This window comes from Panthera pardus, unplaced genomic scaffold (assembly GCF_024362965.1).
Source record: "Panthera pardus isolate Hobbes unplaced genomic scaffold, ASM2436296v1 HiC_scaffold_15, whole genome shotgun sequence".
Classification (NCBI taxonomy): domain Eukaryota; kingdom Metazoa; phylum Chordata; class Mammalia; order Carnivora; family Felidae; genus Panthera; species Panthera pardus.
Genome location: NW_026526710.1, coordinates 73186082 through 73203483, shown reverse-complemented (window position 1 = coordinate 73203483; position 17402 = coordinate 73186082).

Below are 17402 nucleotides of genomic sequence, written 5' to 3'. Positions count from 1 at the left end.
GTGGCTTAGACAGTAAACATTTATTTTCTCACAGTTTTGGAGGCTAGAAGTTCCTGATCAAGGTACCAGTAGATTTGGTTACTGGTTTGGGCTCTCTTCATGGCTTTGCAGATGGTGTCTGTGTCTTCACATAGCCTTTCCTCTTTGTATGTGTGAGGAGAAAGAAAACTTTCTAATATCTCTTCCTCTTCTTATAAGGATACAAGTGCTATGGAATTAAGGCCTTTCCTTTATGATCTCATTTAATTTTTATTGCCTCCTTATAGACCTTGTCTCCAAACTGAATTCTATTGTAGGTTAAGGGTTCAATGTATGAATGTGGGGGTCCCAGTTCAGTCTGTAACTATATGTAGCAATCTAGATAGAATATTTCATATTTTGATGTTGATTGTTTGTCTACCCTACTACCATATAAGCTTCTTAAGGGCAGAAATTTTTTGTTGTTCCCTGCTTTATTCTAGCACTTAGAATGAAGCCTGAGGTATAGTAGGTATGTAATAAAAAATAAGTAAATTATCTCAAAAACCTGATGTGAAGTATAAAAAGCAAGTTATTTTGTACTAAAAACATCATTTCAAAATTTCCAAAATACAAAATTATGCTACATATTTCTCATGAGCAAATATGTTTGTGGTAATATAGTTTTAAATAATTGGAAGAATGCCAACTTCAGGCCAATTAATCACTCCCCTGAAGAGAGAAAGGGAAATTAAATTTGAGGTAGGTCAGAACAGCTCTAACTCTAGCTACATGATTTTAGTTTTTTTAAATATAAGTTTGGAAACAAATATGCAAAATGTTACCATTTGCTGAATCTCAAGAGGATATAGGAATGTGTGATATATGATTCGCTGTGTTTTCTATGTTTTAAATATTTCAGGAGAAAGAGATACTAAGAGTTCCTACAAGGGCAGGGACCACATCTGTTTTGCTGCTACATGTATTCCAAACTCCTAACATGAGTGATGGTCCCGAGTAGGACCTCCGTGAATATTTGGGGGATGGGTGTAGTTTTAGACCATTCGGACTTTTTTGTCTTTAGTTCTGAGCATAATAGCTGATACATGAGCCCAGATAACAAATACACGAGCAAGTAAGCAAAGAAACAGATAAATAAAAATATGTCTTACAAGCCCTACAAATCTCCCTAACCATACAATCGTGCCCTTCCCTCTTTCTGATCCTTCTAGTGACTTGGGAATGGTGTATCTGTCTTAGCAACCCTGTTCTACCTTGTCCTCTTCTGCTCGCACCTCTAATTTACTTTTCTGCCAAAATAGAAACCACTAGAGAAAGATCTTAAGGGATGAACCAGGCTTACAGTTAAGGCACTGGTATTCTGCATTTTCCCCATAAACCCTTAAGCCACTTGGAACCCCTATTTGGATTTACACTTCTACGTAACTCTTCCTCATTAGCTCTGATGGATTATTCTGCCTAAAACAGCAGTCTTGTTAGCTCTTTAAAGAGTAGCAACAGAAACCTGTTGTTTTTACCTCTGCTTGACTCATTAATACCCTTTGCTAACATCATTTCCTGACCCGTCTCACAGTCAGATGCCCCAGATCTGGCCAGACATAGCTTTCTCTCAACATTCCCTATACAATTTCCTTAAACACATTGTGGTTCCTGGTTTGTCTAATAATGTAGAGTCATGCAATTATATTCACCTTCCATTGATGACAGGTTCTAGCAAACATCGAGAGTTACTGTGTTCCTTTTTTCTCGTTTTGCCTAATTGTGAGTATTTTATGAATGTTTTGGTCCATCTATCTTTTTTCTGCCTAATTTTTTTAACAAACAAGCAAGAGTCAAGTTATTAACCAAATTGCGAAGATACTCAGAGAACTCATTCCCTCAAAGAGACTCCCACTCCATGTTAATTAGGGAAACAACAATACAGTGTCATGCTTGCCTGTAATCTTTTCTTCTTCTTTCTACTTGGCCATGGGAAAAGTGAAGACCCTTGAGATTAAAAAGAGAAAAGAAATTGGAATTATAAATTAAGATCCTTTATCTGATAAATACCAAGCCAGAAATTAGAAACCTTACCTCACACCACACTAAAGGTATCAGATGCATTAAGAGTTAAAAAAAAAAAAAAAAAAACAGAGAAAACTTGAATAATGTATTAATTAATTAATTAATAATGTGTTAAGTATTGGTCAGATCTCTGGATTGAATACTTTCTTAGTTTAACCAACTGAGCCACCCAGGCGCCCCTAGATACTTTCTTAGTTTAAAAGCAACCACAGGCCTACAGAAAAAAAGTGGACACTTGATCTGCATAAACATTTGAAATTTAAGTATGATTTTTACTTCAGAAAGGCAAAACTACATCATTAAAAACAAAAGATGAAAACAGATTGAAGAAACTGGTTGCAACAAATACAGTATTTTCTACTATAAAAAGAGTCCATCCCAGTTGATGCTGAAACACTAAGACCCTTGAAGCTGAAAAAGAATGGAATGACATGGACAGTCAATTCACAAATGAGGAACTACATTTAGTAACAAAATAAAAATGTCGGCCTACTTAATAAAAGCAAAGGAAATCAAATTAGCAAAGCAGAGGGAAGCACCAGGGGCTGTGAGAAGCAGGCTTTACAGGAACCGGGGTTGCATTACTTCTGTTTCCCTCAGGAGGATGTGATTGGCTTGTTTGAGTAATTTTATGGCTGACAAGGAAGTGCGGTCCTTACATTGAAAAAGAAGGGGCAGGTGCAGCAAGTCTGGCTGATAGGGGACTAGTTGGTGGGGGATTTTCACACTGAGTTGTGAGGGCCTCTCTGGAAGGAGCAGTGAACTCATGGTTAAGCCTTTGCAGCCCTGTGAAGCTCAAGGATGTTCAGGCAGCACTTGAAAGCTTAGGCCTTGCAATTCTCTCTACCTGGAAAGTAAGAAGACAGAGACCGAGTCTTACTTCTCTTTGTATGAACAGTTTCCGGCCATGAACTCAGTGACCGTAAGTTCCAATAGTGTCTGCTGTTTTCTCTAATGAAACTTATCAGAGTTTTTACCAGGGAAGATACAACGAAACTGGTAATGGATGCATAAAAAACTTCTATTTCAGAGGGAAGTATGATGGAAATTAGCAATGATTAACTGTGCATGGCCTGTATGTAAGGTGTAATTAAAAGAAGGGTTCTAAATTTAAACATTTAATGTTCAATTAAAAATACATATATTCTATAATTGAATAAGCAAACTACCTAAAACATTTCTATCATAGAAAGGACAAAGCATGATGAAGATTTTTCGTTGGAATTTAATTATTTTAGTTGAACTTCACTCTATCAAGTCTTATCTGTCCTCTCAACTGTACCCTAATTTAAAAAAAAAAAAAGTGACCTGAGACAACATTGAAGATTTCTCTGTGACCAATTAGAGGCTTATGTTTTATCCATTCTCATGCGGTGTCTTCTCTTCGGGTACCATTTGGAATTTTTCACTGTATTCTGTATTTTTCACTTAAAAATTAGCCCCTGAGACCAGAAAGACGAATGTCTTTGGTGCCTCTCAAGATGGAATGATTGGGTCACTCACTGAATCAGAGACCTTAGCAGTAGAGCATTTTTAATGAGCTGTGCAGGTGACGCCTATGCATCTTCAAGTCTGATAAATCCACTGATACTTGGAGTGCTTTCATTTCTGTGGCTCAAGGAAGTTATACAATAGCTCTCCATCCATTCTAGCTAGGGGCAGGGAGGTGGTAAAAAAAAAAAAAAAAAGAGAGAGAGAAGGGGTGGTGAAAAGTTTGCATACAAGCGTCTCTCTTACTCTTATTCCTGTGTGACCTTGGCACCTTATGTGGCTTCCTTGCACCTCCTGTTCCTTACCTGTGAAACAGAGGTAACCTACTGTGAATTAAGAACCGGGCACATAGCTAGCACCCGCTGTACAGTGAATCATGTTACTGCTTTCCCCTCCTTTTCTCCCACTTGCCCAGTCTCTTCTCTTCTCCCCACCTTAGAAGAAATTCAGAATATATCTAAGGTGAGGTAAGTCATTCTGAGTGCTTCTGTGCCTTATACGTGACATAATCAAGATTTTACATTTATCGTCTACCATGTATTATGTGCTTCTATAGGTTAACTTTTAATTCTTAGAATAATGTGACACAGTTGATTATTCTATATCCAAATCAATAGCTTTACAGATGAGGACACTGAGGATGAGAGGAGTATTGAACTTGCCCGTCATCAGTTTGGTAGGTGTTGAAATTAAAAGTCAAGTTCAAATAGTCCAGATACCCAACTTGTCCCACAGAGGCAGCCCAAAACTGCAGTTATTCGAATTTTATTTTATTTTTCCCAAAAAAATTTTGGACCATGCTCTTGATTTTTAAAACCCAAGTTCAAGTGTCTCAAACTCATATGTTTAATAGGATCAGGAAGAAAACACAAATGAGAGGAAAAGCTGGATTGTATTCAGCTGACATCAAGACTGGTTTATATACTTTTCAACCATTTTGTCTTGAAACACATAACCCTCTAAACCTAGCTTTTCTTTTCCTACTTTTGATGGGAACATAGTTACAGAGAAGACCGATAGCAGGAGCATGATGAGAAATGGCCGCAGAACTTTGGCTTCAGGATTAGGGCAAAAGAAGAAAGTGGGAAGATATCGGCAAATGTAGTGCAGAACCTCACACCAAGCTATCGAGCCCCTGCCCACTGTGCTGACATTCAGATCCCAAGACTCCAGACCTGGTTTCTAAAGAAAAGTGAGGAATCTGGATTTTAGTTAGAAAGCTCTCAAGTTTTGGTTATTGGCCTAAAACAATAAGATGAAACAAGCCCTGAGCATCATGCTGGCCGAACAGAGAAGCTCCATAGTCTGCATCTAGCCCTTTGCCCCCCCGGGGTCGCTCTTCTCTTAAGGAACAGTAAGAGACACCTGAGGTTTTCAGAGTCCATACTTAGGGAAGCTATTTATATTCCAAACAGTCTCAAGCATGGGCTTCTGTGTCAGCAGTTTCTCCTTGAAATGCCCTTCCTCTACATTTTGGTTTGACTTACTCCCGGTTGGTGGGTTTGCAGCTCCAAGGGGTCCCCTTGATCCTTCTGTCAGATGTTATCCACACTTGTCTGATTCTGTCCCACTACCTTTCTTCCGGCAGGTACTGCCCTCTGAATTGTTCCTATTTGTTTCTTAGTGAGGGTTCTTTCCCACTGGAAGATGATTTCCATCGGAGTAGGAACCTTCCCTGTCTCGTTCACTATTGTATTCTCAAGACCCAGAGCAGTATCCTGTATGTTGTTCTACAATAGTTCGCGAAGGAGAGTAGCAGTTACATTTTGAGTACCTCCTATGTATCCATGTGCTAGACATCTGGAGATCAAGTATTTGATGGCTGCAAAGAAGGTACCCTTCCCAGTGCCGACCGAACACCCAGGGGATTATCAATGAACATTTGTAGAGTGAGTGAGTGCTGAATAAATCACAAATAACTCAGATTCATTTAATTTATACTTAGCTTCCTAAAATAAGGCATAGTTGGGTTTAATATCCATAGTTTTTGAATGTATCAGCACATTATGTGCCACATTATTCCAGAAATTGCATATTTAATTTGACCACTGTCGCTAATAAAAATGACCTTTTACAAAATGATTTGCATAACATGCTCATGGGACTCACTTACTTTGTTAGGCAATTAATCCAGCATACTGCCAAAAATTATACATTTTATATTTATTAATAAAGGTAATTTAGATGTTTCAGATACACTGTAAAGCTTTTGTAGGTTGAGCAAAATATGGCTTTTCATCTACACACAGTCAAATGGTTTCTTAATAACACAATTATCTTTGGCTGATTGATTCTGGGAATTTTGCTAGTTTTTTTTCTCAAAGTACTGTGATATTTTACATCTCATATTACTCTAATTTTTAAGGAACAAAGCACTTCTCGCTTTTTCTAGGTGACATTTTCTCTTTTTGCAATGCCAGCTATGAACTGCACATGGCTAATCTTGGGTTCTTAGAATTGATAGAAAATTAGCCAGGCCTAATAAATTCCATGCATGTTCTCCCACTACGTGCGCATATTAAAAGAAAAACAAATATAATAATCAGGGTTTCTGAAGAGAAGCTTCTATAAAGTACTCTTTTATGCAATCAGGAGTTCACTAATGAAATTATGGATAATATCGGCTACCATTTGTCATAAATCTCACCTTTTAAGAGTTTCACTTTTATTATCTTTAGAAAGGAAAGAGCTTGTGTTTATTACCTTTCCTTGTCTCCCTCCGTGGCCTGGATGTTTCTGAGTAGAGAGGGGATTACAGCTAATTGGTAATCCTGTGCAGATAAGGTTTCTCTGGAAGTGGCTTCTGGAAGCTTCATAGTAATCCTGCCCCATATGTACAAAAAAGCTCTGTGTACTTCTATGAATCATTGATTTAAGACTAGTATGTCTGATGATGTCAGAAGGGTTTCACACAAAAATCTTCTGGCAACTGTAACAGAAGTTCCACACAAATACAGAAACAAGCCTCCATACTTTGATAAGTAGAGTTCAAAATAACTGCATGTAACATTTGTGCACAGTATTTTTTAATCAGTTTTTACTAAAACAAAAGCACATAGAGTGAAAATTGTACCGTATGTAACTGACCCTACACAAAAAAATGAACAAAATCCTGTATGATCACAGAACAGTCTTTTCCTAAGCCCTGTTTTTCTCACCAGAAGAGAAATCTTGAGCACTCTCCTATTTAAGGAGGAGGTTGTCTAGAAGACCAGAGACAGTCACCCATCATATCACAGCTGAGTTTTCTTCCCCATGGTACCTTACTGCAGAGTTACGGCCGTGAGGGCTTCCTGAATGATCTCCCATTTAGCCCAGTAGGGAAAGCTTGTCAAGCCATGCGAGTCCCATTTGCTCTGCAGGTACCTTCTGCCTCATCTATCCCCATGTCCCAATCTATGCCAAGTCAGTCAGCCCTATCTGTATTCCTCTTGCCAGTTTACTGATGAGAATACTTATAGATGTACTTAAAGGAAATGAAGCCATAACATTATTTTCTTTTTTTCACCAGCCTTATTGAGGCAGAATCGGCAAATAAAAATTATACATACGTAAGGTATCCTCGATGATGTGACATAGGTACATTGTAAACTGATGATCCCAATCAAGCTCATGAACACATGCATCGCTTGACACAGTTACCCTTTTGTTGACGTGAGCATCCTTAGGATCTACTCTCTCAGTAAATTTCAAGAGTCCAATACAATATCATTAAGAATCATTGCCACGCTGTGCATTAGATCCTGGGAACTTATTCATTGTATAACTGAAAGTGTGTGTCCTTTGACCAACATCTCCTCATTTCCCCCATCCCTCAGCCCCTGGTAGCCACCACCTACTCTGTTTCTAGGAGTTCGATATTTTTTTTAGATTCTACATATAAGTGAGATCATACAGTATTTGTCTTTCTGTATGGCTTACTTCACTTAGCATAAGGTCCTCTAGGTTTATCCATGTCACAAATGGAACAATTTCCTTCTTTCATGGCTGAATAATGTGTGTGTGTGTGTGTGTGTGTGCGTGTGTGTGTGTGTGTGTGTGTGTGTGTGTGATATTTCTTTATCCATTCATCTGTGGGCAAATACTTAGGTTGTTTCCATATTTTGGCTACTGTGAATAACACTGTAATGAACACGGGACTTAGATATTTCTTCATGATCCCGTTTTTATTACCTTTGAATATATACCCAGCAGTGAGATTGCTGGATCATATGGTAGTTCTATTTTTTTTTTTTTTTTGGAGGAACCTCTACTCTGTTTTCCATCATGGCTGTATTCTTTTGATATTTACCCTGTCAGCCTAATACAATATTTAAATTGTTATTATTACATTAATAGAGAGGCAGTTACTATAGGAGTCACAAAATAAGCTTTACAAAATAAAGGAGAATTTATTTCATGATACTAATGAGAATATAATAGGGCTCTAAGCCTTTCAGTGGATGATAATACACCTAACTCAGAGAATGTTCCAGATTGTACCTCCATTCCAATATGGTGGGACTGTAATTTTATTCCAATCACAATTACGTATCAGTTTTATCATTTAGTTCGTATTATGGTTTGGGGACCTGCTAGAATGCTGACATTTAGGGGGAACTCTTAAAAATAAGTTATTATTTTTATTGTTAGTGCTATTGCTACTATATTTGGTACGTAGGGTCTCTTTGGTAAAAAGAAGGAGTGATTAAAGAAATATCAATTACTTAATTTATATGTTGAGGAAAGAGGCCCCAAAGAGGCAATGAGGAAAGGACAACTGGATCAGAGTCTGAGCAGTTGCTATGGGAACTGGGCAACTGCAGTGATCTAGGTAGAGGCTGTTCTGTGTCCTGTGACCCCAGCTGGAAGGATGGCAGCACATGGGGCTGTGGACGGTACTGGAAGGCCTACACCCTATGCTGGTGGCTATAAGATCCCAAAGACCTTTGTCCCAGTTTGTGAAAGACATTGCCTTTTTAATTATCATTTTACAGATTAAAAACAATATGCCTAAAGAGCTTAAAGCTACACTCAGTGTTGGCCATACCAAGAACGCTATATAGTTCCACCTCTCCTGATTAGAACACACCTTGATGATGATGATGATGATGATGATTATGTTGCATGAAGAATTTCATAAGGTTGAAACAGTTGGAGGTAGCCTAACAGATAACATGGCCAAAATGTACAGTTCTGATTATTCAAAGTTAAGAAAAACTTCCCCTATATTGGCCATTAAGGGAAGAATCTACAATAAACCCAGACAACGTGCTTTCCAAGAGGTAACGTAAAGGCATAATTTTGGTGACTCTGAATTTTTTTTCAAGATGTCTTGAGAAAGATATTGGGCAAAGCTCATCAAACAGTGAAGAAGAACAGAGCTCTAGAAAACTTAAACATGCAAAAATCTAATATTTGGAAACACTGAGAGCAAAAAAAGCTAAAAGAGGCCATGCTTTCTAGACCTAGAGGATTTATTCTCAATATTAACTATGATTAAAAAAACAAATAAATTTAAGCTTCTGGGGAAGATGATGGAGTAGGAGGATCCTAAGCCCACCTCACCCCACAGATACAACTAGGTAACACTCATATCAGTGTAAATAACCCAGAAAATGACCCAAAGACAGGCAGAACATATGCCCCACAGCTAAATGTAGAGAAAGTACTATACTGAAAAGGGTAGGAAGGGCAGCAGTGTGGTTAGGAGTTAAATGGAACCCCAGGACTGTTGGTGGAAGGGAGGGATGCTGTGGGCATGAGATGGGAAAGGAACAGACCCTCACAACAGGCATTCCAGGCATGAAAAACCTGCACAGAGAAGATCAGTCTCCCTAAATTGTAGCTTTAAAAACCAGAGGGGCATACTTTTGCAAGTTCTTACAATCAGCAGGGCTTAAAACCTGGAACTTTAAAGATCAGGACGTTTGGCTCTGGGAGATCCAGAAGGGCAAAAGGAAACTGAGTCCCCACCCTTTACTGAGTACCTATTACATTAAGCTGTGGGACTAATTAGCTTATTTTAATGACTACTCAATACTGAAAAGGAGTTTCTTTGTTTTTTTAAAGAAAGTATAAGTTCGCCATTCATTGGATAAATGTAGATCATTAAAAATTTTTCCTAAATAAATAAATAGGCAACACAACAAACAGCATTGAAAAATGCCTGGAGTATAAAGGAGGGAGATTTGTTTGCTAATCTCAGAATGTATGCTAGAAGGGCAGGGATCTTTGGGAGACTTCCTGAAGAACGAAAGAGCTGGCAGCACCATTTCCCTCCCCCACCCCCAACCTAGATACACAGACAGCTGTGGGAACCAGCACAATGAGAACACTCTCCACCTGTCTTGCCAACAGCATGCCCCACCCCGCACACTCTTGTGTGGATCTACCTCCTCCAACCCAGCTGGCCTGTGGAGGATTTTTGGGCAAATGCAGGTCCCTTCCTGCAGGAGACCCGTAGAGACTTTGCTGGTGCTACACACCCGCCTCCATGCTCTCCTGTGGACCTGCGCCCTCCAATACACCCTTGGCCAGATCCCATCCAAAGCAGTGACATGAGCCTGGCAGTGTGCAAGTAGCCCCACAAAAGGCCAACACCACCCCAAATTGCCTTCTGCCCCAGAGAGAGGAGAAGATAGCCACACACCATTCCAACTGTGGCTCCAGTAGTGGGCTGGGGGCAGACACCTGGTCTGACCACAGGACCCACCCACCAGCGCAAGCCTCTCAGGGAACAACACAAGGAAAGAACCCTGAAGTTTGGTGCTATTGTATCTCTGGCAAATGCCTGGTCTGACAGAACTCAAGACCGAGGTGGCCCCAGACTGGCCCACTAACAGCACAGGGTCCAAACCTTGCCCACAAAAGGCAAAGATGGCCATTGCAGATAACTGGACTGAAAGCCAGAGTGGCTCAGCCACAATAGTAGGAAAAACCCCTGAAGTGTCAGGTTCTAGTGAACAGGGGACATTGCACTGCAGGGCAATTATAGAACCTCTTCTTTATAAGGTCACTACTTTTAAGAGCAGGAAACCTAGTTCCTAACACATAGAAACAGACACAGAAAATTAGATAAAGTGAGGAGACAGAAGAATATCTCTCAAATGAAAGGACAGAACAAAATCATAGCAAGAGAGCTAATGAAGTAATATGTTTGATTGAGTATTTAAAGTAATGGTCATAAGGATACTCAATGGACTTGAGTGAAGAATCTCAGTAACACCCTCAGCAAAGAGGTAGAAAACATAAAAAAGAACTAATCAGAGATGAAAAATTCAATAACTGAAATAAAAATAACACTAGTGAAATAAATAGTAGACTATAGGAGGCAGAACTGATCAGCAACCTGGATGACAGAGAAAGGAAAGTAGTCAAGTTGACCGGGAGAGAGAAAAACATTACTAAAAAATGAAAACAGACTTAGAGAATGCAATGACATCATCAAACATAATAACATTCACATTATAGTTATCTCAGAAGGAGAAGAGAGAGGAAAAGGGGTCAGAAATTTTATTTGGAGAAATAATAGCTAGAAAACTTCCCAGATTTGGAAGGGAGAAATAGAAATCCAGATCCAGGAGGCACAGAGATCCCCTAAAAACTCAACCCAAGGAGGTCCATACCAAGAGACAGAGAAATTAAAATGGCAAAAAAATAGTAATAAAGAGAAAATTTAAAAGCAATACAACTTTTGCATAGAAGGGAAATATCATAAGGCTATCAGTTGATTTTCAACAGACGTTTTACAGAGAGTGCCAGGATATATTCAAAGTTCAGAAAGAAAAAAACCCTACAGCCAAGAATGCTCTACCCAGCAAGACTATCATTCAGAATAGATGGAGAGATAAAGTTTCCCAGACAAAAGTAAAAGGAATTCATCACCACTAAACCAGCACCACAAGAAATGTTAAAGGAGACTGTTTGTGTGGAAAGGAGGGACCATCAGCAGGAGTAAGAAAAGTAGGAACACAAAAGCAGTAAAATTAAGTTTATAAAAATCAGTTAAGGGATTCACAAAATATAAGGATACAAAGCACGACATCATAAACTAAAATGTGAGAGGGAGAGGAGTAGAGAATAGTTTCAAACTTAATCGACCATCAATTTAATATAGACTGCTATATATGCAAAATGCTGTATACAAACCTAATGGTAACCACAGATCAAAAACCAGTAACAGATATGCAAAAAATAAAGAGAAAGGAATCCAAGTATATCACTAAGGAAAACCAGCAAGCCATAAGAGAAGGGAGCAAGAGAATAACTACAAAAACAACCATAAAACAAATGACAATAAGTACTTAATTATCAATAATCACTCTAAATGTAAAAGGAATAAATGTCAAAAGACATAAGATACAGAATGATAAAAAAGCAAGACCTATCTATATGCTGCCTACAAGAGACCCATTTCAGATCTAAAGACACATGTGGATTGAAAGTGAAGGGATGGAAAAGCACTTATAATGCAAGTGAATGTGAAAAGAAAACCGTGATACCAATACTTATATCAGACAAAATAGACTTTAAAACAAAGACTGTAGCAATAGACAAAGAAAGACAATGTATAATCATAGAAATAACAATCCAACAAGAAGATATAACAATTGTAAATATTTATGCATCTGACATGGAAGCACCCGAATACAAAAAGCAGTTAGTAACAAACATAAAGGAAGTAACTGATGGCAATGCAATAATAGGGGACTTTAATACTGCACTTACATCAGTGGATAGATCATCCAAACAGAAAATCAACAAGGAGACCATGGCTTTGAATGACACATTGGATAAGATGTATCTAACAGATATATTCAGAACATTGCACCCTAAAACAGAAAAACACACATTTTTTTCAAGTGCACATGGAACATTTTCCAGAGTAGATAACATATTAGGTCACAACACAAGTCTCAACAAATTCAGAAAGACTAAATACCATGAATCTCTTCTGGCCACAATGCTATGAAACTAGATATCAACCGTAAGAAAAATATATAGAAAGAACACAAATACATGGAGATTAAATAACATGCTACTAAACAATGACTGAGTCAACCAATAAATCAAAGAAGAAATAAAAAAAAGAGACAAATGAAAATGAAAACACAAAGTTCCAAAACCTTTAAGATGCACCAAAAGCCATTTTAAGAAGGAAGTTTATAGCAATACAAACCTATCTCAAGAAGCAAGAAAAGTCTCAACTAAACAACCTAACCTTGTACCTAAAGGAGCCAGAAAAGGAAGAACAAACAAATCCCAACCAGTAGAAGGTGGGAAATAATAAATATTAGAGCAGAAGTAAATGAAATAGAAAGTAAATAAACAACATAACATATCAATGAAACCAGGAGATGGTTCTTTGAAAAGATCAACAAAATTGATGAATCTTTAACCAGACTCATCAAAAGAGAGGGAGAGAGAGAGGAGAGAGTCAAAATCAGAAATGAAGAGAAAAAATAACAACCAACACCACAGAAATACCAAGGATTAGAAGAGAATATTATGAAAAACTATATGCCAACAAATTGGACAACCTAGAAGAAATAGATGAATTCCTAGAAACATATAACCTCCCACAAATGAATCAGGAAGAAATAGAAAATTTTAACAGACTGCTTACCAACAATGAAATTGAATCAGTAATCAAAAACAAAAGCAAAAACAAACAAACAAACAAAAACCTCTCAGAAACAGAAGTCTAGGACCATAAGTCTTCACAGGTGAATTCTACCAACCATTTAAAAAAGAGTAATACCTACTCTTCTCAAGCTAGTCCAAAAAATAGAAGAGGAAAGAAAGCTTCCAAATTCATTCTGACAGGCCAGCATTACCCTAATACAAAAGCCAGGTAAAGACACTACAAATAAAGAGAACTAGAGGCCAATATCTCTGATGAACATAGATGCAAAAATCATAAACAAAATAAAAGCAAACCAAATCCAATGATACATTAAAAAAATCATTCACCACGAGATCAAGTGGGATTTATTCCTGGGATGCAACTGTGGTTCATTGTTCACAAATCAACATGATGCATCACAACAACAGAGAAAAGATAAAAACCATATGATCATTTTAATGGTGGCAGAAAAATCATTTGACAATGTACATCTATTCATGATAAAAGCTCTCCACAAAGTAGATTTAGAGGGAACATACCTCAACATAATAAAGGCCATACGTAAAAAACCCACAGCTAACATCATACTCAATGGGGGAAAAACAGAGCTTTTCCCCTACAGACAGGAACAAAACAAAGATGTCCACTCTCGTCATCTTTATTCAATGTAGTATTGGAAGTTCTAGCCATAGCAATCAGACAAGAAAAAGAAATAAAATGTATCCAAATTGGTAAGGAAGAAGTAAAACTTTCATTACTTGCAGATGACATAATACTATATATAGAAAACTCTAAACATCCCCCCCCAAAACTGCTAGACCTGATAAATGAATTCAGCAAGGTCACAAGATACAAAATCAATACATAGAAATTTGTTACATTTCCATACACTAAAAATGAAGTATCAGAAAGAGAAATGAAGAAAACAATCACATTTACAATTGCACCAAAATAATAGCAATAATACCTAGGAATAATAAAATAATAAAATAGCTAGGAATACACTTAACCGAGGAGGTAAACGATTTGTACTATGACAACTATAAAACAAGGATAAAAGAAATTGGAGATGACACAAACAAATGGAAAAACATCCCATGCTCATGAATTGGAAGAACAAATATTGCTAAAATGTATATCGTACCCAAAGCAATCTACAGATGTAATGCAATCCCTATCAAAATACCAACAGCATTTTTCATGGAGCTAGAACAAATAATATTAAAATTTGTATGAGACCACAAAAGACCCTGAATAGCCAAAGCAATCTAAAAAAGAACAAAACTGGAAGTATCACAGTCTCAGATTTCAAGATATTCTACAAAGCTATAGTAAGCAAAACAGTGTGGTGCTAGCACATAAAATAGACACATAGATCAGTGGAATGGAATAGAGAAACCAGAAATAAACCCACAATTATATGGTCAATTAATCTTTGAAAAAGGAGGTTAGAATATGCAATAAGAAAGACTATCTCTTCAAGAAATGGTATTGGTAAAACTGGACAACAACATGAAAAAGAATGAAACTGGACCACTTTTTCTCACCATACACAAAAATGAACTCAAAATGAATTAAGGACCTAAATGTGAGACCTAAAATCAAAAATCCTACAAGAGAGCACAGACAGTAATTTCTCTGTATTTAGCTGTAACATTTTTCTAGATATGTCTCCTGAGACAAGAGAAACAGAAGCAAAAATAAACTATGGAGACTACATCAAAATAAAAACGTTCTACACAGCAAAGGAAACAACCAACAAAACTAAAAGATAACCTACTGAACTGGACAAGACATTTGCAAGTGACATATATGATAAAGGTCTAGTATCCAAAATATACACAGAAGTTATACAACTCAACACCAAAAAAAAAAAAAAAAAAACAAATAATGCTATTAAAAATGGGCAGAATGCATGAATAGACCATTGTACAAAGAAGATTTACAGATGGACAACAGACCATGAAAAGATACTCAGCATCACTCATCATCAGGGAAATGCAGATCAAAATTACAATGATATTATCACCTCACACCATTCTGGAAGAATGGCTAAAATCAGCAACATAAGAAACATCAAGTATTGGTGAGAATGTGGGAAAAAAGGAACCCTTTGCACTGTTAATGGGAATGCAAACTGGCAAAGCCATTATGGAAAACAGTATGGAGATTCCTCAAAAAAATTCAAGACATAATTACTGTATGATCCAGTAATTCCACTACTGGGTGTTTACTGAAAGAATATGAAAACATTAATTTGAAAAGATAAATGCTCCCCTGTGTTTATGTCAACATTATTTACAATAACCAAGTATTTACAATAACCAAGAAGCAACCCAAGTATCCATTGCTAGATGAATGGATAAAGAAGATGTGATATGGTGGCATCTGGATGGCTCAGTTGGTTAAGTGTCTGACTCTTGATCTCAGCTCAGGTCTTGATCTCAGGGTTGTGAGATCAAGCCCTGCATTGGGCTTTGCACTGGGCATGGTGTCTACTTTTAAAAAAAGAAAAAGATATGGAATCTTTGGGATACGGGGTATGGAATATTATTCAGCCATAAAAAAAATGAAATTTTGCCTTTAGCAACAACATGGATGGGCCTAGAGGGTATGATGCTAAGTGAAATAAGTCAGTCAGAGAAAGACAAATGCCATATGATTTCAGTCATACGTGGAATTTAAGAAACAAAACAGGGGAGCCATGAAACATGAGACAAACCAAACAGACTCTTAAATATAGAGAATCAACCGATGGTTACAAGAGGAAAGGTGGGGGAGTGGTGGTGAAATAGGCGAAAGGCATTAAGAGTACACTTATCATGAAGAGCACTGAGTAATGTATAGAATTGTGGGATCATTGTGTTATACCCCTGAAACTAATATAACACTGTATATTAATTATACTGATATTAAAACCAAATAAACTCAAGTCACCATGACAAGCATGCCATCAAAAACCCAACCCAATTCTGTACTAACCTTAGTACAGAATACCTCCTGAGCATCTCCTAATGGCTTCAGCACTCTGGGTATAGTGAGTGAAAAGACACCTGCAAGAACAGGTCTGTGAGGAAAGGACAAGGGACCATGTAGATAGGAGGCAACTGGCCTAAGCTAAGGCAACTGGCCTCCTGAGGTGACAGAATTTCTGTCGTGAACTCTGATGGATGCCCGAGTTACTGGTGATCGTAGAGAGACCCAGAAAGCTGTGATTTTTATCACCATCTTAATTGTTTAACATTGACATTCTGCTTTATAAAACTTTACTTAGAAACCTTTCTTATATAGAATTTTGTTAACGTACTTATAAAAGCATATGTACATATAAATAATTTCTCACCATGAGGGTTTTTGTTAGTTTGTTTATTTCATATGCCTGAGAATCTGAAGAAAAATGTATTATGCTATGGCTTGGGAAGGAAGAAATGGGAATGTCTATGAACGACTCTATTAACTGTAGCTTTTATAACCATTTTTAAGAAGGCAAGATAACATCACAGGTTTAAATTCAAGGTCCCTAATCCATCTGAAAGATTTATTGTATTGGGGGAAAATTCTGCTTGTTGCTGCATTTTAATAAAATTAATCTCTACAATTTGTATCTGGGCTCATATATATGATCTCATATTTGGATGCTGACAGAAAATGAAATTTTTAGTGGACAATAAATTACCTTTACTTTGATTTGTTTCTTATATAAGGTGGCCATTACCTGGGAGAAATACAATAATGGAAGAGTTGCTCGATGAAAGAAATTTTAAAGCCTAAATAACTAGAGTCAAAGAGTTTACCTAAACTGAATATATATATATATATATATATATATATATATATATATAACTCTTTTCCCTTTAGAATTGCCTTTCTTTTTAAAGAATCAAAAATGTTGGTGTGCTTTTTTCTAAACTAAAATTTTCTTGTCTTTAATATACGCTATGCTGCAGGAAGGCACTCAGACACCAGTCTCTCATGTGGAAGAATTTGAGAAATGTCATCTTCTTTTTTTTAAGATAAGTTATTGTCAGATTGGTTCCCATATAACACCCAGTGCTCATCCCCACAAGTGCCCTCCTCAATGCCCATCACCCACTTTCCCCTCTCCCCCATCCCCCACCAACCCTCAGTTTGTTCTCGGTATCCAAGAGTCTCTTATGGTTTGCCTCCCTCCCTCTATGTGACTTTCTTTTTTTCCCCTTCTCCTCCGCCATGGTCTTCTGTTACGCTTCTTAAGATCCACATATGAGTGAAAACATATGAG